Below are 22,610 nucleotides of genomic sequence, written 5' to 3' on the forward strand. Positions count from 1 at the left end.
CACTGAACTTGGGCTTTACAGCTTTCTTTCCTTTTCCCTCTGTCAGCCCATTTTTCAGTGTAGTCCTTGGAAACACCTGTGTTTTCTGGTGACGATGAGGTTTTATTCCTGGCTTCTGGTTAAAACTGCATTCTTGGCCCTGGCCGGTTTGCTCAGTGGTGGAGCGTCGGCCTGGCGTGCAGAAGTCCCGGGTTCAATTCCCGGCCAGGGCACACAAGAGAAGCTCCCATCTGCTTCTCCACCCCTCCCCGTCTCCTTCCTCTCTGTCTCTCTCTTCCCCTCCCGCAGCCGAGGCTCCATTGGAGCAAAGATGGCCCGGGCGCTGGGGATGGCTCCTTGGCCTCTGCCCCGGGCTCTGGAGTGGCTCTGGTCGCGGCAGAGCGACCCCCCCCCCAGGGGCAGAGCATCGCCCCCTGGTGGGCAGAGCGTCGCCCCTGGTGGGCGTGCCGGGTGGATCCCAGTCGGGCGCATGCGGGAGTCTGTCTGACTGTCTCTCCCTGTTTCCAGTTTCAGAAAAATGGAAAGAAAAAAAAAAAAAAAGAAGTACCCCAGGGAGAATCCCAACTTACAGCACCGCTTGTCAAACACTTCTCTTGAACCCACAGTTCAAAATATATAAATAAGGGAGCCAGGTGTTACTAGGGACAGCAATGGCCTGGATTTCTGTGACTCTAGGTTGAATTTCCAACACCACACTAAATTGAAATGTATGAATTTGGGTAAATCACTTAACCTTTTTAGTTTCTTCATCTGTAAAGTGAGATGAATACTTATATATTCTGTAAGTATTATGAAAATTAACTAAGGGAAACCTCACTAAAATGGAGTTGGGAGGCCAGGAGGGGACCTCTCACACAGTACCCTGGATGGCAATTACAGGAAGAATTGTCAGTTACAGAACCCAGCAGGAGAAGGGCCAACAGGAAAAAACTGTCAATTATAATCCTTAACAGGAAAAGATGCATATTACATTTCCTTCAAGAAATCTACCATGCCAGCAACTCAGCCAATGAGAAACTGTCATCTCCCTGATGGCTCCCCTTTCTCCAGTGGACTTTCAAAACAACTCTTAACTTCTTCCTTTTTCTTGGTAAAATGATGGTCCCTCTATTTGTAGGGCCTGCTTAGCTTTTGCAATAGCTTGCTCCAGCAAATTGTGATGCTTTGCTGCTCCCTAATAAGCCCATTTTTCTAATAAAATAACTGACCTGTACTTATCAGGTCTAGAGCATATGAAAACCATGTTTTTTTTTCAGACTTTCTAAGATATTTAGGGTTTGCTGAAATATGCATCATAGAAACTCAAGGATTTGTCTTCTTCACTGAGGTGTGTCACACATGAGGCCTAACATGCATAGTAGGTGCTCAGTAAGTATATGTTGAGTGTAAGAATGACAGTCTAATTGTTGTAACTGATTTACGGGATAATTTTGTATTTTAATTCAATTTTATTCCTTTCAGCAAGGATGGTTAAATGTGTAACTCCATGTAATTAATTAATACATAGTTTTCTAAGACCTATTATTTAGATGACTCTACAATTCCAAAACATTTTGATTTTGGTTTGAAGGGAAAACGTCACCATGCCTTGGGAGCATGTAATATTTATACTCAGGATTTTCTGGAACTTAGTTCCATTGTCTTGTCTATGTGATTTCTTCTAGCACTAAAATGTTTAGATCTAAAAGCCAACTGGCCCTAGCTGGCTGGCTCAGTGAAAAGAGTATCAGCCTGGGTGCATATGTCCCAGGTTCAATCCCGGTCAGGGCACACATGAGAAGCAACCATCTGCTTCCCTCTCTCTCTCTCTTCTCTCTCTCTTCCTCTTTAGCAGCCACTGGTTCTAGCATCAGCCTCAGGCGCTAAGGATAGCCCGGCTGATTTGAGCATCAGCCTCAGACGGAGGTTGCTGGATAGATCCCGATCAGGGTGTCCGTGGGAGTCTGTCTCTCTATCTCCCTTCTTCTCACTTAAAATAAATAAATAAACAAACAAACAAACAGCTAACTTATACTGCAACCCCCCCCCCCCCCCCCAGTCCTGGCCTCATTCCTCATTTTGGCCTCCTCGGATGCTCAGTACCACATTGTTTCTAGGCTCAGGCTCTTTCTTTGTGCATGAGACTCCTCTAACCCAAATTCACATCCTGCTTCTAGTTCCTACTTTTTCCAGGCTCAGCTTGAAAATGTTTATCAGAAAATGTTTTGTAAGACTGGGTTAGGTGCCAGTAACACTGAACATTTTTCTAATGCGACACGTCTGCATTGTGTCATTTATCACACCGGATTGTCATTAGGCTGCTCAGAGGCACAGACACTGTAGCCAGGATTCCAACTTGATTAGTAAGGATGCCTCCTACAACCTGCCTCATAGGGCTGTTGAGAGTATTACATGGTGAAATGTCTAAATATGGAAGCATATAGAACAAGGCTGAGCATATAGTAGTATGTCATGTTTGCTGATTCTAGTGTTAAATATTACTATCTGTTGGTCAACTGGCGCCCAACAGCTTCCTGAGAGTAGAAACCACATTTGATTCACTGCGCTACTCTAACACTGTAAATGTTCTGTAAATATTTATTGAATAAATGGATTTATCTTTTCTACTTTGTTGAAGCTATATTGGGAACCTTATTGCTTGATTGGAGGTGGTGAACCTGGTGATGAAGCCACAGTATTCAAAGAGCAAGTTTGTGAGTAGGTGGGGGGTGTTAGTCACCTCTGCTGAGCACCGAAGCAATCTCATTGAGAAGAGGATTAAATTTTGGTAACACCACTTAGAAAGCTATGGCTAGTGATAGATTATAGGAAAATCAGCATGCCGATGGCAGTGATAACACTAGGGAACAAAATTTTTGTTGCATCCACAAAAACACTTGTTCTTACTTAATTGGAGTGTGCTGATCTCAAATCTGACATTAGTTTTTCTCTGTAAGCTACAGTTTTTTTTGCAATTCAAGATTTTAGGTTTTCATCTTTTTTTTTTCTTTTTTTTTTTCCATTTTTCTGAAGCTGGAAACAGGGAGAGACAGTCAGACAGACTCCCGCATGCGCCCGACCGGGATCCACCCGGCACGCCCACCAGGGGCGACGCTCTGCCCACCAGGGGGCGATGCTCTGCCCATCCTGGGCGTCGCCATGTTGCGACCAGAGCCACTCTAGAGCCTGAGGCAGAGGCCACAGAGCCATCCCCAGCGCCCGGGCCATCTTTGCTCCAATGGAGCCTTGGCTGCGGGAGGGGAAGAGAGAGACAGAGAGGAAAGCGCGGCGGAGGGGTGGAGAAGCAAATGGGCGCTTCTCCCGTGTGCCCTGGCCGGGAATCAAACCCGGGTCCTCCGCACGCTAGGCCAACGCTCTACCGCTGAGCCAACCGGCCAGGGCAGGTTTTCATCTTATTGGAAAATTTTCAACATTTAGTTTAACATAATGAAGTAGAATGTCTTCTTGGGCATCATCTTTGTGAAAATATAATAATTTATATAATGCAGTAAATACACTAATACACTAAAAGATATGATTGCATCAGAATTTGTCTACAATTTCAAAATACAACATATTAAAACACTTATTTTAATCATAAAATTTGCACAAAACTTATTTAAATTTTATTCAGGCAAAAATTTGCATTTGTAGCTCTTGCGCTTGTGTACTTGTTGAGGACAATCTCGTTTGATGCTCCAGTAGTAGTTTGCTCATCACTAACAGTGCCAAGCTTTTCGGGAAACTTATCAAGGTGACTGTTCAGGAAGTGAATCTTAACGCTCATGTTATATCCAATGTCGTGGAAAGCCAACAGCATCCTTTGAACCAGAAGTTCATAGTTTTCTGCTTTTTTGTTGGCAAGTAAGTTCTTTGTAACTGCCTCAAAAACTGCCATGCTGCTTTCTCCTCCTTATTTATCTTCCTGGCAAACTCTTCATCACGTATGAGGGTTCAAAGTTGAGGTCCATTGAATACACCTGCTTTTATCTTCTCAAAAGACAAGGCAGGAAAAGCAGAAATAATATGTTGAAAGCATTCACTTTCTCTATTCAAAGCCTGAACAAACTACTTTATTAAGCCAAGTTTGATGTGAAGTGGGGGAAAAATGATCCTGTCTCAATTAACTGCAGGTTCATTCACAATATTTTGCATCCCTACTCCAGAGCTTCATGTTTCAGCTGCTCTTTCTGTGTCCAGTGTTTCTCCCAAGCTCGGCTGTCCCACAAACACAGAAAGCAAGGATACTTTGTGAAACCTCTCTGTTGTCCTAGCAGGAAATTTACTGTTTTAAGATCCACACAAATGATCCAGTTATGCTCCTCATACTTCAGAAAGTTGAGGACAATTTTTATGTCATTCTTACTAAGTCATTCAATTCTGGTTGGCTTAACTGATTGAAGGTTTAATGACTGCTTGGCATCAGAAGAAGACCCTTCAGATTCTACAACCATTTCCTCATGCATCTTATCTAAATACACTTGATCACCATGTTCACTTTCTTCGTCCTTAGAAGAAATAAAACCATTGAAAACTAGAACCGGGTGTGTCTAAGAGTGTAGGATAGGTTGTATTGCAGAAGAAATATTAGGATATGTGATCATATGCCGTTTTTTCTTGCCAATGCCCTTTGTATGGATCAGACAGAAATAACAGTCACTGCTATGGTCCTTAGGTTCATGCCAAACCATGGGAATACCAGAAGGCATTCCTTTGCATTTTCCTTTTGTCCAGTCATGAAGCATTTCCTCACAATTATGACACACAATATGAGGAACCCAATTCTTGTCTTGATCGCCAAGGGGAACTTGAAAATAGGCAATATATGCACGAGTCACAAATGATGAAATATTGGGCCTTTGACCTTGAAGTATGTAACAGCCACATAATATAACAGAAGGAGTCAGGACTATTCTTACATTTACGCCTACTCAAAGAAGCCATGATTCAATCTTAAAATAAGAGGGTTTCTTTTATCAGATAATGATTTTTTACATTTAAAAACAACTGCAATTATGTAAAAGTGATGTTTGTAAAACATTAATTGCCTTGTGGTTATGTTCAATCCAAGAGTCGTTGCCCTTTAACTCCAATTTAAAAACCAATGCATGCCATTAACTGTAACAAAAAGAAATTAAAATTGTATAAAAACATGCACCAAAAAATGGATTTCAGATTTGGAATCAGCGATGCAGAGATATATAGAAACAGTTCTAAAACCTCATGCAACAGAAAATGAAAAAAAAATTGTTCCCTAGTGAATTGACGCTGCTGAGTGTGGGCACAGTAAAAGAAAACAAACAATTTAACTCCTCTCCCTCATTCAACCTGTAAGGACTGAGTCATTCTCTTTTCAGTCTGTCTCTCAGAATAGATACTTTCCATTCTGTGTCTCACTATCTCAGTGTTGTGTTCATTGTGCACACTCCTCAGCATGGCTCATAGTGTCATTCAGGACCTGGGCCCGTGCCTTCTTCTCTAGTTCAAATCACTGTCATTCTGAGCAACCATCCTGTCCCACCCCACCCCTCTCTTATAGCACCTTGGGTTTTGGCTGTCACCTGACATGCTCAGCTCTTCTTATTCTTCAAGGTGTCACTATCAGGAAAGCCATCTCCGGCAATCCCAATTTCTTTTCTGCTTTGACTGCTTGCTGTGCAAACACAGTGTTATTGCCACATGTGGTTATCATCCTTTCGTCAAATTGGGTCGTGACCTGTGTCTGCCATGTAGGAAGATGTGCAGAGTAGAGAGCAGGCATACACTAACAGAGTGTCCAACTACAAAATGCATGGATGGATGGATGAAGGATGGATAGATGAAAAGATGAATGAATGGATGGATGGGACTTCCCTACTCTCCCCCTTCACACTCTCAGTCTGAATGTTCTTATTCTTTCTTCTTGCCTAATGGGTTTATAGTCAGCCTTTGAGGCCTACCGCTAAACAGTGTGGGGTAAATGCAGCCTCTCAGAGCCTCATTTTATTTGTGAAATAGAGCTTATTTATGGATATTAAATAAGTAGATGATTCCTGGTTTACAATAAGTTCCATGTGGATGATCGTCTGCAAATAACAGTCTTGTTTCTTCATTTCTAATGTTTGTACCTTTGATTTCCTTCCCTTGTTGGAATGTTTAGGTTGCAGAGGAGCATTGATATTGGGCATCTTTATCCTGCTTCTAACCTCAGAAAGAAGGTACCTGAAGTTTCTCATTTAAGTCAGATACTGATTTATTTTAAAAGCTTGTATGTTACATGTGATTGATTTGGCTCCAACTCCTGGTGACCCTATGAATGAATAATTTCCACAATGTCCTGTCCTCAACAACACAGCTCCCATAGACTCAAGCTTATGGCTCCCTTCCACCTCATGTTTGGTCTTCTGCTATTAGCGACCTAAATACCTTTCTAGACTTTGGAGTACAGGGTTGAGTGAAATGTATACCTTGACCAGTATTACATAATTTTTCCTGTGATTCACAAATTATTTTCCTCCTCCTCTCATCCTTATGGGATAAGAAGTTCCAGATTGGAGCCCAGCAAGAAAACAAAGTCTTGTGCTTATGTGAAGGGTAACGTGTGTAGGAGGCAGACTATTTTAGTGCTAGCTCTCAGTCAAGCTAATCCCAATTTAAAATCCCCTTGGCCTCCTTCTGCTGCCTTTGATCAGATGAAAAACACACACTTTTCCCTTCCCCCAATTCTCCTCTAGACAGTAAGATACTCTTCAATATCTGAATACATTATACTTGAATAAAATATTTATCTTTATACTGCTAATGGAAAAAAATAAAATGGCGTAAGCATTGCTAAGAACCATGTAAAATAGAGTGGGGAGGCTGTTAGGGAAGATGCCTATGTACATCTTATACCTTCATTCTCAGAGATGCTAATAAGTTGCTAACCCTTGCTAAACTCTGGAGGCTGAGCCATAGCATCCTGGGACAACTGTTTTTCCTTCCCTCCCATCCTTCATTTGCATTAAAGTATTACACTGTTGCAGCTTTTGCCTTTATGAATCTTGTTTTTTTTTTTGTATATTTCTGTAGCTGGAAACTGGGAGAGACAGTCAGACAGACTCCCGCATGCGCCCGACCGGGATCCACCTGGCACGCCCACCAGGGGGTGACGCTCTGCCCACCAGGGGGCGATGCTCTGCCCCTCTGGGGCGTCGCTCTGCCGCGACCAGAGCCACTCTAGCGCCTGGGGCAGAGGCCAAGGAGCCATCCCCAGCGCCCGGGCCATCTCCGCTCCAATGGAGCCCTGGCTGCTGGAGGGGGAGAGACAGAGAGGAAGGAGGGGGGGGGTGGAGAAGCAAATGGGCGCTTCTCCTATGTGCCCTGGCCGGGAATCGAACCTGGGTCCCCCGCACGCCAGGCCGACGCTCTACCACTGAGCCAACCAGCCAGGGCCAGAATCTTGCTTTTTTTTTGTTCTCCTGGGAACACAGTTTGGGTTGCTACCTGAGTCTGTGTCTCCTGGGTTGCAGTCCTTTGCTCAAATAAATGCTATTTGTCCTTTATTACATCCTGAACCATTTCTCTGGTTAACATTACATTATACTTTAACAAAAAGTTTATTAATTTTTTATTGATTGATTTTAGACAGAGAGAAGAAGGGAGACAGAGTGAGAGAGAAAGAGGGAGGGAGACAGAGAAAAAGAGGGAGAGAGAGAAGCATTCATTTGTCGTTTCACTTAGTTGTGCATTAATTGGTTGCTTCCCAGGTGTGCCCTGGCTGAGGATCGAACCTGCAACCTTGGTGTTTTGGGACGATGCTCTAACTGACTTAGATAACTGGCCTAAAAAGTTTTAGTCAGGGCCTTAAAAGTTACTTCTTTAAAAAAAAGTGTATCCAAGGCACTGGCTGGGAGGCTCAGTGGAGAAAGCATCATCCCATCATGCCAGAGTTCACAGGTTTGACCCCCAGTCAGGGCATGCACAAGAAGCAATCAACAAGTACATAACTAAATAAAAAAATAAAGTGAAACAAGTTGATGCTTCTCTCTTTCTCTCCTTTCCTTTCTCTCAAAATCAATGGGAAAAAAAGCGTATCTAAGAGAAGATGCCCACAACATTGCTGCTCCTCTCAGCTGCTTAAAAATAATTCTTTATTAAATATATGCAACAACTATCTTTGGAAGTCCTGCTATAAAAGCTGAGCACTGTGTTAGACTCATGGGACAAAACTATGACTGAGACAGACCTAGACCCTACTCTAGGAAGTGTCCTGGATGGCTCCAGGAGAGAAAGAAAACACAGGAGCAGTATGAAGGGTTTCACAGAGGAGGGCAACAAGCACTAACACAGAAGAAGGGGAGGCTGCTTTAGCTAGAGTGGCCACAGAAGGTCTCCATCAGGAGGTGACAAAGGAACTAACCTCTAAAGGGTTGGGACTGGAGCTGGAATGTTGACTCTTGGCAGAGGAGGAGGGAAGTCTCTAATGAGAGAGTCCAAGTTTTATGACTTAAAAGAAAGAAGTCAAATGCCACCAGAAAACAAAACAAAAGAACAAACAAAGCTTTACCTTACCTATTAATAAACAAAACAAGCTCCATAGTAACTTTAAGGGTTGGGAAAAAATGCTAAGCAAAAGAGCCTACTCCCAAAGGCCAGGCCCTGGCTGATCAAGGTGTTCAGTGTAATTTCAATCCCAGAATGGTCAGTTTGTCACACAATTATAACCAGCCTGCGTGATGGAATTAGAGGGTTAGTGCTGGAAACCACAGGGAGCCTATGGAGAAAAAGAACACTTTAGGCCCCCTTTCCTTTCTCTCTATCTCTCTCTTCCCCTCCCGCAGCCAAGGCTCCACTGGAGCAAAGTTGGCCTGGGTGCTGAGGATGGCTCCATGGCCTCCGCCTCAGGCGCTAGAATGGCTCCAGTTGTAACAGAGCAACACCCCAGATGGGCAGAGCATCGCCTCCTGGTGGGCATGCGGGTGGATCTGGTCAGGTGCCTGTGGGAGTCTGTCTCTCTGCCTCCAGCTTCTCACTTCAGAAAAATACAAAGAGAGAGAGAGAAAGAAAGAGAGAGAAAAAGAACACTTTAGTGATAGCTGTTGCCCAGGTGGGACTATCTATTGTTCTTCCCATCCCCTTTTCTGAGTGTCTTTACCATGAGAAATACTGCAAAACACACAAAAGCTCTGAGTTTAGTTGAAATAGGCAGAAATCCAATTCAATTAGATTAATCAAGAAACAAAACTAGGGTAGTGGTGCCAGGGAGATTTAATTGTTCACATAATTGAAGAGTGCAGGGATAGCTAGATCAGGCATGGCTGAACTGAAGACGTCAAATAAACTCTTAGTTTCTTCTCTCCACACTTCCTTTCCCTGTTTTGACTACACATTCAGGCTACACCACCAGCATCTTCATAGGTTTGTTGTCTTTCCAAAGAACAATTCCAATAGGAAAAGAGGGTTCTCTGACCTTAGCTGCTGGGTCATAGGCCCACACCTGAGTGGATCACTGGTCTGGGCCTCTGCTGATTGGCAGGCCGGAGGTTTCAAACCTAGCTCTGGAGCTGGAAGATGAAGAGGTGGGAGCAGGGGGAAGCATGGCAGCCTCTTCCAGACAAGACTAAAGTTGGTAGTAGAGGGTTTCTTGGAAGGGAAGTTAGGTGTTAGGAGAAGTGGGAAGCATGCTGAGCCATTAAATAAATAGCTGTGCACTGCCATTCATCCACGGTCTGCCCTTCTTCCCTGCACATAGTTTTAAAAGCGTCCCCCAGCCCTGGCCGGTTGGCTCAGTGGTAGAGCGTCGGCCTGGTGTGCAGAAGTCCCGGGTTCGATTCCCGGCCAGGGCACACAGGAGAAGCGCCCATCTGCTTCTCCACCCCTCCCCCTCTCCTTCCTCTCTGTCTCTCTCTTCCCCTCCCGCAGCCGAGGTTCCACTGGAGCAAAGATGGCTCGGGCGCTGGGGATGGCTCCTTGGCCTCTGCCCCAGGTGCTAGAGTGGCTCTGGTCGCAACAGAGCGACGCCCCGGAGGGGCAGAGCATCGTCCCCTGGTGGGCAGAGCGTCGCCCCCTGGTGGGCGTGCCGGGTGGATCCCGGTCGGGCGCATGCGGTAGTCTGTCTGACTGTCTCTCCCTGTTTCCGGCTTCAGAAAAATACAGAAAAATAAATAAATAAATAAATAAATAAATAAATAAATAAATAAATAAATAAATAAAACAGTTGCTATTCCAGTGTGTGGAGGGGGGAAGCGTCCCCACGTAAAAGCATGCACTCCACATATGCCTGAAAGTGCATCCACCCGTACTGCAAAGCGAGAGACCCTTACTTTGTTCTAGCTCCTAGCCCAGGATTTTAAATGATTTTTATTATCCCTTTCTGCCAGCTAATGGCTAAACTACAAATCTGACCATTCCCCACACAGCACTGTAAACATGGTGGAGGAAACTCCTACTTGACAGCAAGGGAAAGGGTGAATAATAAGCAGGGAGACTGTCCCATAGGATGTATTCAATTCTGCTAATTAGAAATAACAAGAATTACTTGCCCCCACAGAGAACTGAGTTTTTTTGGCTAATTTAGCTGTTTCCATTTTAACTCACAAGAGAAAGATTTTTATTGACTATTTTCCTTCCTGACCACAGTCACATTGGAAAGGTTCCCCTCTGGGGACTGACCAGCTGTAGTCATACACATGCTAATGTAGCTCACATGTGTGGAGTTCATTTATACTCTAGAACCCTGGTCAGGGGCTTTCTGTCTTTTAAGGAAAGTCCTTAGGGCTGACTTACCTTCCAGTTTTCAGTTTCACTGCAGCCATCTTGACCTCCACCTAGGAACAATTTGAAACAATTATCTGGGGGTTTAGGAGGACTAATGGATTGGTCTCTTGATGCAAAGCTGTTTATTAGGGTGACCTGCTTTAGAGCTGTCATTTAGGTGTCATTATTAATAACACATTCCTATTCACACTCAAAATGGTCCCATTTTGGTTGATAAGTTATATGGTCACCCTACTTAAAATGGGGTTAATTCTGCTCTTCCTCAGGCAGGGAAGGCACAGCAGGAGGAGTCAGATGCAGACCTGTAGATGGTCTTTCCATCATCCGTTTTTCACCCATGTGCCTTTGCTATCACTCTGGAAAGGGCAGAGAATTTCATTTTTCTAACCTGGTGTGGCTCAGTATATCTGGCTCTTGGCCGTCTGGTCTGTTGGCTAGAGGCAGAAAGAATATCTCTGAGCCAGGCTGTTATTTCTTCCTCCCTTCTTCTACTCGGGCCAGCTTTCAAATCAGCAGGTCTCTTTCCTGAGAACATTTATAACAACTATAAGTAGCCCAAACCTTCTAAAATCCTGACATTGGTCAACCAAAATTTCTAAAACGCTGCCCATTATATCCTGGGGTCTGAGACGCCTTTGTACTCTAACCCTTATTCTACTTAGAAACTGCGGGGCTAAGGATCTGCACGGCAACACCCACACCCAGCTGTACACAACTCTGTGGGAAGCAAGACATAGAACTCAAAATAGCTTATGCCCAAAACAGAATGTTTTAGCTCATGTAACTAAAAGTCTGGGGGTGTTTGGCTTCAGGCATGATCAAAGAGTATCATAAGGATTTGCTTGTGCTCTCTCTCTCTACACAGACACTTTTTCTCAGATTGCTTCATCTAGTAACTTATCCCATGTACAGTGACAGAATAGCTTCATGGGCAGGTGCTGACTAAGAATCCATCACTGAAATGGAGGTAGAAACAAGCTATGCCCCTCTCTAAGTCACAAAGAGTGAGGGCAAGAAGGGGGGTCATTTCCTCACAGGTATTGTTACCAAAAAAAGGGGGGGGGGTGCTTGCTAGGTAAGAAAAACAGATGTCTACCTTATATACTTGCAAGCTTAAACAATGTAGGCAAATCTAGCCATGTCAATGACTCTTTTGTTTTGTTCCCCTCCCCCAAAACATTTTATATCGTTTTATACTCATTTTAAGTAAATCAAATTTTAGATTAGAATAGTTTTTGAATGCAAATGTGAAAAAATAGATTAGAAAAAAATGCATAATTACAAGAAACTATTCTTCCAAATATTAAAATTATGATACTATAGTAATTAAAAACAATACTCCATGAAATGTAGGCATAGTAATGGAACTTTTTTTTTTTTTTTTTTTTTTTACAGAGACAGAGAGAGTCAGAGAGGGATAGATAGGGACAGACAGATAGGAACCAAGAGAGATGAGAAGCATCAATCATCAGTTTTTCGTTGCAACACCTTAGTTGTTCATTGATTGCTTTCTCTTATGTGCCTTAACCGGGGGCTACAGCAGACTGAGTGACCCCTTGCTCAAGCCAGTGACCTTGGGTACAAGCTGGTGAGCTTGGCTCAAACCAGATGAGCCTATGCTCAAACTGGTGACCTCGGGGTCTCGAACCTGGGTCCTCCACATCCCAATCCGATGCTCTATCCACTGCGCCACCACCTGGTCAGGTGGAACATACTTTTTAAATCCTGGAATATATCTAAGTGTGTATAAAATTGAATTTATTATTATTTTTTCCAATTATCAGTTATCTTTTTGAAAGGTGAGGATGAAAATTTTTGGTTGGTTTAAAAATAAAACCCAAACCCACACACAGGTTTACAAGTTTAGACTTTCCTGAAGTTGCTGTGTGACTTTGGAACCTGTTGGAAAAGGCTCCACCCTCTGACCGTGGTGGAGGCCTCCTTATATAACAGGAACTTTGGGGATGTAGGTGCTTACACCTATATGCTTTTCACCAATTCTGCACCTTAAATGAAACCAGCCCATCTTCCTGTGGTTAAGGATCTCCGGAGAAAGGGTACTACAGCAGAAAAGTGGATACACTTTTTTTTAAGTGTAAACTACATCCCTCACTCCAGTGTTCTAATTCATGTGCACTTGAAATGGGAGAGGCCAAGTGGGTAAGATGGGTTATTATGACCTATATTTTCAGACACGTTTTGGAGCATCCTAGAACCTCCTTTCCTAGTTCCTTTGAGAGAACACAGCTTTTAGTTATTTAGTCTCTATGTGATCCTTCCTTGATTTTTGGAGGGGCTTGGGCATGTAGTTCCAGAATTAGACAGGAGTTTGTGGAGGATATTACAGGCTCTTGATAGGCTGGAGGAGGAGTTCCTCTCTTGTGGTCAATGTCTTCCTTCCTTAATTACCCCCTCCTCTCCCCGCATACAGTGGTCTTTACATTTGTTTTGTAGGATACAGTAAACTGATTCATGAAGGTGTAGGAGGGAGTGATAAGCAGAAAGTCTAGCACACGGTTTCGGTTTTTTTTTTTATTTTTTTTTTATACGTCTATTGTTAATTTCTGTACTGTAATTTATTTTCAATCTCTTAATTACTTTTCTTGAAAAGATGCCGGGGACACGGCCAACATCGGAGGGAGGAATGTCCCCGGGTCAGGCTCTGGAAACAATCAGTCCTATGGTTTTAAGGACAAAGCGCCAAGATCTTAAGGAACCTGAATTCCTAGTGAGCTGTCAAGTTCTTTAATCCGCCCCCGGCAGGATTCCGGCGGTTTAAAAAAAGAGAATGAACCAGGAAAAGAAAATCTATTAAAAAACCAAGTCAACTCAAAGCGAACCCACCCCAAACTTTCTCCTTTCTAAAAAAAAGGCCTTTCCACCCCAGGGTCTTCCCGCACATCGCGACAGCTCAGCGACAGCTTCCCATAGAGCGGACCGCCGCCTATGCGCGGAGCGCGAACTCCCACGTGGCGACCGCGTCCCGGAAGGCGCGGGGCAGGGTCCACAGTGTGACCTTCCGCAGTTCCTTCTCTGGAGCGCTTAAGGTCGCAGGGAGCGCCTCTCCTCTAGTCCGAGGCCCCTGTCTGGTCCGAACTGCTGCGGTGAAAGGAAGTCCCCGGGAACTACAAATCGAGGCATGCTGGGAACATTCCCCCTGCTCCTCCCAGGAAATGTCCTTTGTCCAGCCCTACAGGAAGCCCCAGTGAGGAGTCAGCCGGGCAGCCAGCCAGTCTGCCAGCGAGCCAGCGGCTGCTGCAGCTGCCACCGCCGCAGCACAAGGGCAACCGCGCCGGGGCGCGGGGCTCGGGCTGGGGCGCTCAGTGCCCTCGCTCCTGGCCGCCCCGCCGCCGCGCAGGTAGGAGCGTGCCTGCGGCTCGGCTCCCCCGCCGCTTGAAGATGGGGCTGATCTGAACCGGTCCAACCGTTGCGGGGATGGGTGTGCGCCCCAGAGTGGGTGGCGGACCGGCTGGGTGAAGTTGTACGTTGGAGACTAGACCGCTGTCCGCTGCCGCGGGGCGCAAGGGGTGCTGTCGTGGCTCCCAAACCCGGGCTGAGCTTCCGCGGGGGTCGGTGGCGAGGGGCCGGGAGGAGGAGGCTGAGATGGGAGGGAGGGGGCAGCGCTGCGAGAGGGAGTTGGACCGTCCCGCCGACCACCAAAGGGGGCATCCGAGACCCTCGGAACAACGAAGCCTAGGGAAGAGCTTGGGTGGCGAGGAGAAGGTGAAGGGCTTTGTGTGCAGCTGTGACCGGGACCAAATGCGCTCCCTACGCCTTGTCTGTCCACGCCCCCAGCCTCAAGCGGGGATGAAGGGGTGGGGTTGGAGTGGGTGCGCGGAGGAGCATCAGCTCGTCATCCTGGCTCCTTGTGAAATGTGTTCTCCCTTTCCACCTCCGCTTTATTCTAGCCCGATTCAAATCAGCGGCTTGGGGCTTCCATCAGAGCGGGCAGATGGCCCAGTAAGGATGGGTGAGTGGAGAGTATACACATCCTGGACGGTGGCGGTTTTGCTCCGGTAGTCTTCCCAGAGCCAGCGGTCCCTGTCTGCCGGTGTGTGGGTGGTTGGGCGAAGCTGATGCCTTTACTCAGAATGCCGAAGCTCGGGACTGAGCGGGGAGGCGCGGGGTGAAGCGCGTGTTGGCAGGGTAGGGCGATAAGAGATTGAGCCGAGAGTATCGGCCGCAGGGGCCCTGAGTGTCCTTTATGGCCAGGCTTCAGAATCGGATTACCATTTCTCTGGGACTCTCAGCGATTGTTTTTAATGCCCCCCCCTCCCCACCCGCCTTCCTTACTGAATCACCCACCTCTTGCTACATGAGCGCTAGGCTGGACTCAAGTGTGGTGAGGTAGCCTTGCCCTTATAGTGGGTCTGTGTCCTTTACCTGTAGGGCGCTACGACTACTTTGCGTGCCCTGTGGTTCTCCTCCGATGGAACAGAGGGTGTGGTAAAGGCGGTTGGATAATGGCTAGCAAGTTAATAGTCTTTGAAGAGCTGTGATGGATGAGTGGGTAATTGTGAACACCGTCCAAGTGTTCCTGCTGTAACAGCTTATTATCCTAAGGGGCCTCGTTTTCTCTCTTCTTCCTCTCTATTTTACTGCTGTCCCCAGGTGCTTACCTCAGCCTCTTTTTTTTTTTTTTAATATTTTTTATTTATTGATTTTTTAGAGAGAGAGGAGTGTGAGAGAGAGACAGAGAGAAGGGGGAGGAGCAGGAAGCATCAACTCCCATATGTGCCTTGACCAGGCAAGCCCAAGGTTTCGAACCGGCGACCTCAGTGTTCCAGGTCGACGCTTTATCCCACTGCACCACCACAGGTCAGGCAAAAATTTCTTTTTTATTCATTTTAGAGAGGAGAGAGAAAGGGAGAGAGAGATAGAGAGAGAAGGTGAGGAGGAGCTGGAAGCATCAACTCCCATATGTGCCTTGACCAGGCAAGCCCAGGGTTTCGAACTGGCGACCTCAGCATTTCCAGGTCGCTGCTTTATCCACTGTGCCACCACAGGTCAGGCTACTGAGCCTCTTAAGAAGCCAGCATATGGACATTATTTAATATTTTAGGAATACATTTTAGGAGCCAAATGAACCTTTAACAATGTGGCTTAGGTGGGTACACTGGAGTACCAAGGCTCATGGAAAGGGTGGTAGGGCACAGAGCGCTGCCCCCTGTATAAGTCGTTTGTGGGGCAACAGACATTTTTCATGAGCTTTTTTAGGAGAGATGAAGAAGCATCTGAAGTGGGATAAGAATGGAATGAGGGCATGAGGAATTTGAGATAAAGTGGAAGGGCTCTGAAATCAGGACATGATTTCTTGATGGAACTTTCTTTTAGTGTGTGTGCGCTTGGGCAAGCCCACTGGAGGTAGAGGTGATTGTTAGAGGAAATTTGATGTCAGAAGTTTAGTTGGGCCCCAAAGAGAAGATGACACCAGAGTGAACCTAGGTCATAAATGGGAAGTCAGGCTAGCCTTTACAACAAGGAAAACAGAGAGAGTCTCCAGAACGACTGGAATTAAGTGGGTGAGTGGAAACATCAGAAATACCAGTTGCTGCAGCTGAATTGGAGGGGTGAGGAGACCTCACTGAGGTTGGTGACTCAGACTGCTGGCTTGCATCACATTTCCTCCCTTCCCCCCTAAAGCTCTGAGTTTTTTCAGAATCTATGTGTTTGCCTAATTTCTAGTGTCCAGTTAAAAGGAAGGAGAAAGGGAAAAAGTTGGTTAAAGGTGATAAATTAGGGCAAGAGAGATATTGCCTGGTCATGTGGGGTAGGGAAGAAGAGGTCTGGAGGCTGAACCTATGTTAATACCATTTTCTTTCTTTTTTTTTTTTTTTTTTATTTTTCCGAAGCTGGAAACGGGGAGAGACAGTCAGACAGACTCCCGCATGCGCCCGACCGGGATCCACCCGGCACGCCCACCAGGGGGCGATGCTCTGCCCACCAGGGGGCGATGCTCTGCCCACCAGGGGGCGATGCTCTGCCCATCCGGGCGTCGCTCTGTCGCGACCAGAGCCACTCTAGCGCCTGGGGCAGAGGCCAAGTAGCCATCCCCAGCGCCCGGGCCATCTTTGCTCCAATGGAGCCTTGGCTGTGGGAGGGGAAGAGAGAGACAGAGAGGAAGGAGAGGGGGAGGGGTGGAGAAGCAGATGGGCGCTTCTCCTGTGTGCCCTGGCCGGGAATTGAACCCGGGACTTCTGCACGCCAGGCCGATGCTCTACCACTGAGCCAAACGGCCAGGGCCAATACCATTTTCTTTGTAGCAAAGATCCTAGCCCTCCTCCTTACCCGAACAGGTTTCTTAGTGTACACATTGTATTGTTAAATGTAATCAACAACGGTAGTCTGTGTTCATGGTTCACAACCCTTCACAATTCACCTCTGTCTTCCGCTGGCCCCTGGCCACCCCTTATTACCTGTCCATTTTTGAAACAGACACCTTTCCCTTCTCTGATGTGACACAGTGTCTCTGTCAGGTTGTACTTTGTGCTTGCTGAGCATCCTGTACTCTTCCTGATTATTTTCTGCAAATCCTAGCACAGCCAATGGATCACTCTTGTAGAAATCTTCCTGATCTCTCAGTCAAAATTACTCCTCTCCACACAGTACTTGTATTCTCTGGACGACGCACATCTTTAGGCTGCCTTGTGATAGATGTTTATCTTGCTAGCCTTCAAACTGTAAACCCCATGAGGGCAATGACTTTCTCTACCCTGTGCTTTATACCTAACAAGGGCATGAAAGATGTTTACTTGGAAAGCATGGTTAGATGAAGGAATGAGGGAAAGAACTGAAAGAGTGCATACATCTTTAATTGATCTGTTTTTTTTTCTGTAAGGTCTTTAGACCTGTGAGGATTTGTGACAATTGTGTATCTAAAGCATTTAGTACAGGACAGACTGGAGCTTTTCCTTTTGTTTCTGGATGAAAAAACCCTGAAAGGATATATTAAGGTGTCTCGGTACAAAGAAATTCAGTAACAGTTTCTTGAATAGGTTCTTGGCCAGCCTAAAATTTCAAACTCTGTAGGCAGGGTATAGAATGGATTAATCCCAACTGGGTAATCATTGACTTTGGTCATGCTCTTGGACCAAAGAAGTGACACCTCTCAATTGTGAAGGTGTGATGTGCTTTCTAGAGAGCAGCACTCCAAAGGCCAGTCTGCTGTTTGGAACTAATCCACTGGCATCCACTATGTCACTTTGATTTTTATTGCCCAAGGAATCAATTAAAACCTAGCATATAGAAGTACAAGACAGGTCAGACAGACTCCAAACTTCCCCCCATGACATGGCAATTTTGTAGTTCCACGTTTACCTCTAACTGGACAATTTTTTCATTCTTCCTTTTTAAGTGATGACAACAGTTACTGTTGTAGAACATCTATATATCAACTATTGAATTAGACAATTTACGTGTATTGCCTTGATCTGGTGGTTTACATATTGTTTCCATTTTAAAAAATGAAGCAATGGGTTCAGAAAGAAGTTAAGAAACTTGCTTGCAGTTTCAGCTTCTGAACTGAAGCTAGAGTATAATTTAGAACTGTTGACTCCCATGCCTGTTCAGAATGGATGTACCTGTGCTTTCCTGGGGCGAAAACCACCAGATCACTTTTCCTTCTTCCTGAGGCCCTCTACCTCCCAGATTTCCTACTGGGAATGTTGTTGGGCTTCTAATTTCATCCTAGTGGATCTCATCTGAGAGGCCCTGGTTTTTCATGAATTTGTTATTATTTTATGCCCTTAACCTCCAATGGCCATCAGTTGGGAAGATCAGATTCAGAATCCCTAATAGAACCATTGGGCCTAGAATTCTTTTCCATGTTCTCCCAGTCTATCTGAATTCTTTCTGTTCCTTTCTCTAGACCAAGTCTTACCCCTTTTGGTAGCCTTTTTTTGACATTCCATGCCATACTCAGCCTCTCCCCGAATCTTCTGCATTATCTGAATAAAAAGGCTCAATATCCTTTTTTTTTTTAAGTGAGAGGAGGGGAGATAGTGAGACAGACTCCCTCATGTGCCCTGACTGGGTTCCACCTGGCAACCCCTGTCAGGGACTGATGCTTGAGTCAACCCATCTATCCTCAGTGCCTGAGGCTGATGTGCTAGCTAGGACCTACTAAGCTATCTTTAGCACCTGGGGTTTGAACCAGTCGAGCCACTGGCTGCCAGAGGGGAAGAGGGAGAGAAGAGGGAGAGGAAGAGAAGCAGGTGGTTGCTTCTCTTGTGTGCTCTGATTGGGAATCGAGCCTGGGACATCCATACGCCTGGCCGAGGCTCTATCCACTGAGCCAACTGGCCAGAGCTTCACTGTCTTCTTAATGAAAATAAACTTGAATAAACTGCCATATGGTGCTGGAATATTTGCATATCCCCTGCACATGGCAGGAACTTTATGTCCTGAACATAACCTGACATATTGTGGGGTTTCAGGAACTGCGAGCTGGTGATGAATTGGTAATAACTGAAAATGCAGAAATGTCGGAATGAAACATCATTTGCACATTGACAGTTTGTAGGAGAAAGATCAGAGGGGTCACTTTCTTATTTAATTTTCATTCTTTTCATGTGACTGCCAAAAGAAGGAAGAACCTTCTGGAAATGTGCCAGAACAGATCAATGTATTACTGAGTCTAATGAGCTTGACTCACGTCAGCGCTGATTACAGTATTTTATTGGTGTTGGGAGCAGGAGTGGGTCCATTGCTTCAGTCTCTTCCCCCTTGCTCTAATGCCCACCTACCATGTCTTCTAGAAAGGACTTCTTTATTTCATATCTGAGAAATTCAGAGTGGTTTCTCTTGCTTCTGAAAATATGAAAAAAAAAATAAAGAAAAAAGAAAGGCTGAGTAAGGAAGGGAGGTAATTCATTCTGTTCCCCTGGCCCCACCTCTGAGAGTAGCATGATTTGCCTGGGGTGTGGGTTTGGTCTCCATTGCATCATATCTGAACGGGGTGGTGAGGAGGCGTGGCCTCTCTTTGGGTAGAAAGGCTTTTTTACTCCCAGCAAGATCAAACCCCTTCTTGAGGTTGACTCCGCCTTCTTTATTTATTTATTAATTATTATTATTTTTTTCTGTATTTTTTTGAAGCCGGAAACGGTGAGAGACAGTCAGACAGACTCCCGCATGCGCCCGACCGGGATCCACCCGGCACGCCCACCAGGGGGCGACACTCTGCCCCTCCGAGGCATCGCTCTGTTGCGACCAGAGCCACTCTAGCACCTGGGGCAGAGGCCAAGGAGCCATCCCCAGTGCCCGGGCCATCTTTGCTCCAGTGGAGCCTCGGCTGCGGGAGGGGAAGAGAGAGACAGAGAGGAAGGAAAGGGGGAGGGGTGGAGAAGCAGATGGGCGCTTCTCCTGTGTGCCCTGGCCGGGAATCGAACCCGGGACTTCTGCACGCCAGGTGGATGCTCTACCACTGAGCCAACCGGCCAGGGCCAGACTCCGCCTTCTTTTGCCCTGACCTCCAGGCCTAAGTTTGGAAGCCTCTGCATACACGCAGTGTTTGGCATTGGTTGTTACCAGCACATTAGTCATTTTGGCCCCTTTAAAGGAGCACAGGACAGCTCTTGGGATTTTTACATTTGTTAGCAAGTCCTGCGTGGCGCTTCCGCAGGCCGGCAGGCTGCTCACCAGTTGTGTGGGAAGGCCAGCACAATTTTTCAAGCTCTCCTTCCTGCAGAGGGTCAAGTCTGAGTCCTGTGCTGCTGACTCATTGGCTACAATGTGTGCAGTTAGGGGAAAGGGGCCCCTTTCTATGCTGAGCGTCATTTTAGATTTCAATGGCTTTCTGAGAAGTTTATCAGGACCTTAAGATAAGTTAGAAAACAGGAGCTGTTCTTCTGGGTTTTATTATGAAATGTGTGCTTTGGTCTCAGGGTCTCAGTGCTGTGCATATTCATGGTTAGCTCATCTTTGATGCTTGGTGACACTCAGGCAGGGCACTTTAGAAAAAACACATTTTCCATTGTTGACAATTCTCCCCCTACCCCCCATATCCACAATTCTTTGGAATTTGTGAATTCCAAAGAATCACTGTTTTCCTAGGGTTTTTTTTTTTTTTTTTTTTTAAGTCTTCAGGCAGGTATTGACAATGATTTCTGGTAGCAGTAGGTGGCTTTGGAAACAATGAATTCTTAAGATTATATAACTGGAGCCTGACCAGGTGGTGGTGCAGTGGACAGAGTGTCCACCTGGAACACTAAGGACCCAGGTTTGAAACCCTGAGGTTACCAGTTGAATGTGGGCCCACCAGCTTGAGCATGGGGTCTGGCTTGAGCGTGTGATCCGTACACATGACCCCATGGTCACTGGTATGAGCCCAAAGGTCACTGGCTTGAAGCCCAAGGTTGCTGGCTTGAGCAAGGGGTCACTGGCTTAGCTGGAGCCCCCGGGTCAAGGCATGTATGAGAAGCAATCATGAACAACTAAAGTGCTGCAAATAAAAGTTGATGCTTCCCATCTCTCTTCCTGTCTGTCTTACTAAAAAAAAAGAGAAATGAAAAGATTGTATCATCAGAATGGAATCTTCACAAGGTGAGAGACCCAGGTTAATGGGTAGGGCAGCACATGTTAAGTGTGCTGTAAATGTGGAGTGAATGAATGTGTTATGTTTAAAAATATTTCATTCTGATTCCCTCCTAATAATGATGACTCTACCAATCTTTTACAATGAGGTACGGCAAAGGGTGTGTGCTTATGTGTTACATAAGCTAGGGAAATTACATATAATTTAGATATATTTAAATAAACTTTGTTTTTAGAGCCATTTTAGATTCACAGCTGTACTGAACAGAAAGTAGAGATGGTTATGCACATATGCATGACCTCTCCCACTTTTAGCACCCTGCACCAGAATGGTATGTTTGTTCAAATTGATGAACTTACACTGACACATCATTGTCACCCAAATTCATAGTTTACTTTAGCATTTACTCTTGGTGTTAAACATTCTGTGAGGTTTTTAATTGACTTTTTTAAATTAAAAAAAAAATTTTTTTTTTTTTGAGAGAGAATCATTGATTTTTTTGTTTCACTTATTTATACATTCCTTGCTTGATTCTTGTGTGTGCCCTGATGGGTTAAACCCGCAACCGTGGTGTACTGGGATGATGCTGTAACCAGCAGAGCTACCCAGCTAGGGCTCATTTTGTGAGTTTTGACAAATCTATAATGACATGTATCTATCACTGTGGCATTGTACAGAATAGTTTCACCACCCTGAAAGTCCTCAGTGTTCTGCCTGTTCACCCCTTTCCTGTGTAACCCCTGCAACTGTTTTTTTTGTTTTTTTTTTACCATCTTCACAGTTTTACCTTTTCTAAAATGTTATATATCTACTATAGTTGGAATCATACAGTATGTAGTCTTTTCAGATTGGCTTCTTTCACCTAATAGAATACATTATATTTCCAACATGTCTTTTTGTGGCTTGATGGCTCATTTCTTACTAGCTCTGAATAATGTTCCATTGTCTAGATGTTCCACAGTTTGTCAATTATTCTATGAAAGGACAGCTTGGTTGCTTTCATGTTTTGGTGATTATGAATAAAGCTGCTGTAAACTTCCATGTGTAGGTTTTTGTGTGGTGGTCATAAGTTTTCAGGTCATTTGCATAAATACCAAGGAGTGAGATGGCTGGGTTGCATGGTAAGAGTATGCTTACTTTTGTCTGAAACTACCAAACTGTCTTCCAAATTGGCTGTGTCAGTTTTGCCTTCTTATCAGCAATGAATAAGAGTTACTGTTGTTCCACATCCTCACCAGCATTTGGTGTTGTCAGTGTTCTGGATTCTTCCCCATTGTTCGTTTAATTTGCAGTTCCCTAATGATATATGATGTTGGGTATCTTTTTTTTTTTTGTATTTTTCTGAAGCTGGAAATGGGGAGAG

At 45.3% G+C, this 22,610-nt stretch overlaps 1 protein-coding gene across 5 annotated transcripts in view; it reads left to right on the plus strand.

Moving 5' to 3' along the window:
- The first annotated feature begins 13,937 nt into the window (after positions 1–13,937).
- ZNF697 (zinc finger protein 697) overlaps positions 13,938–22,610 on the plus strand; it is a 49,755-nt gene continuing 41,082 nt past the window's right edge. For 2 of the 5 annotated variants that reach the window (XR_010750323.1, XM_066377300.1), the window contains exon 1: positions 13,941–14,074. The gene's annotated coding sequence lies outside the window, so the exon portion shown is untranslated. The other 3 variants (XR_010750326.1, XR_010750324.1, XR_010750325.1) reach the window with 3 other exon arrangements.

The sequence above is a fragment of the Saccopteryx leptura genome, chromosome 3 (assembly GCF_036850995.1).
Source record: "Saccopteryx leptura isolate mSacLep1 chromosome 3, mSacLep1_pri_phased_curated, whole genome shotgun sequence".
Taxonomy (NCBI): domain Eukaryota; kingdom Metazoa; phylum Chordata; class Mammalia; order Chiroptera; family Emballonuridae; genus Saccopteryx; species Saccopteryx leptura.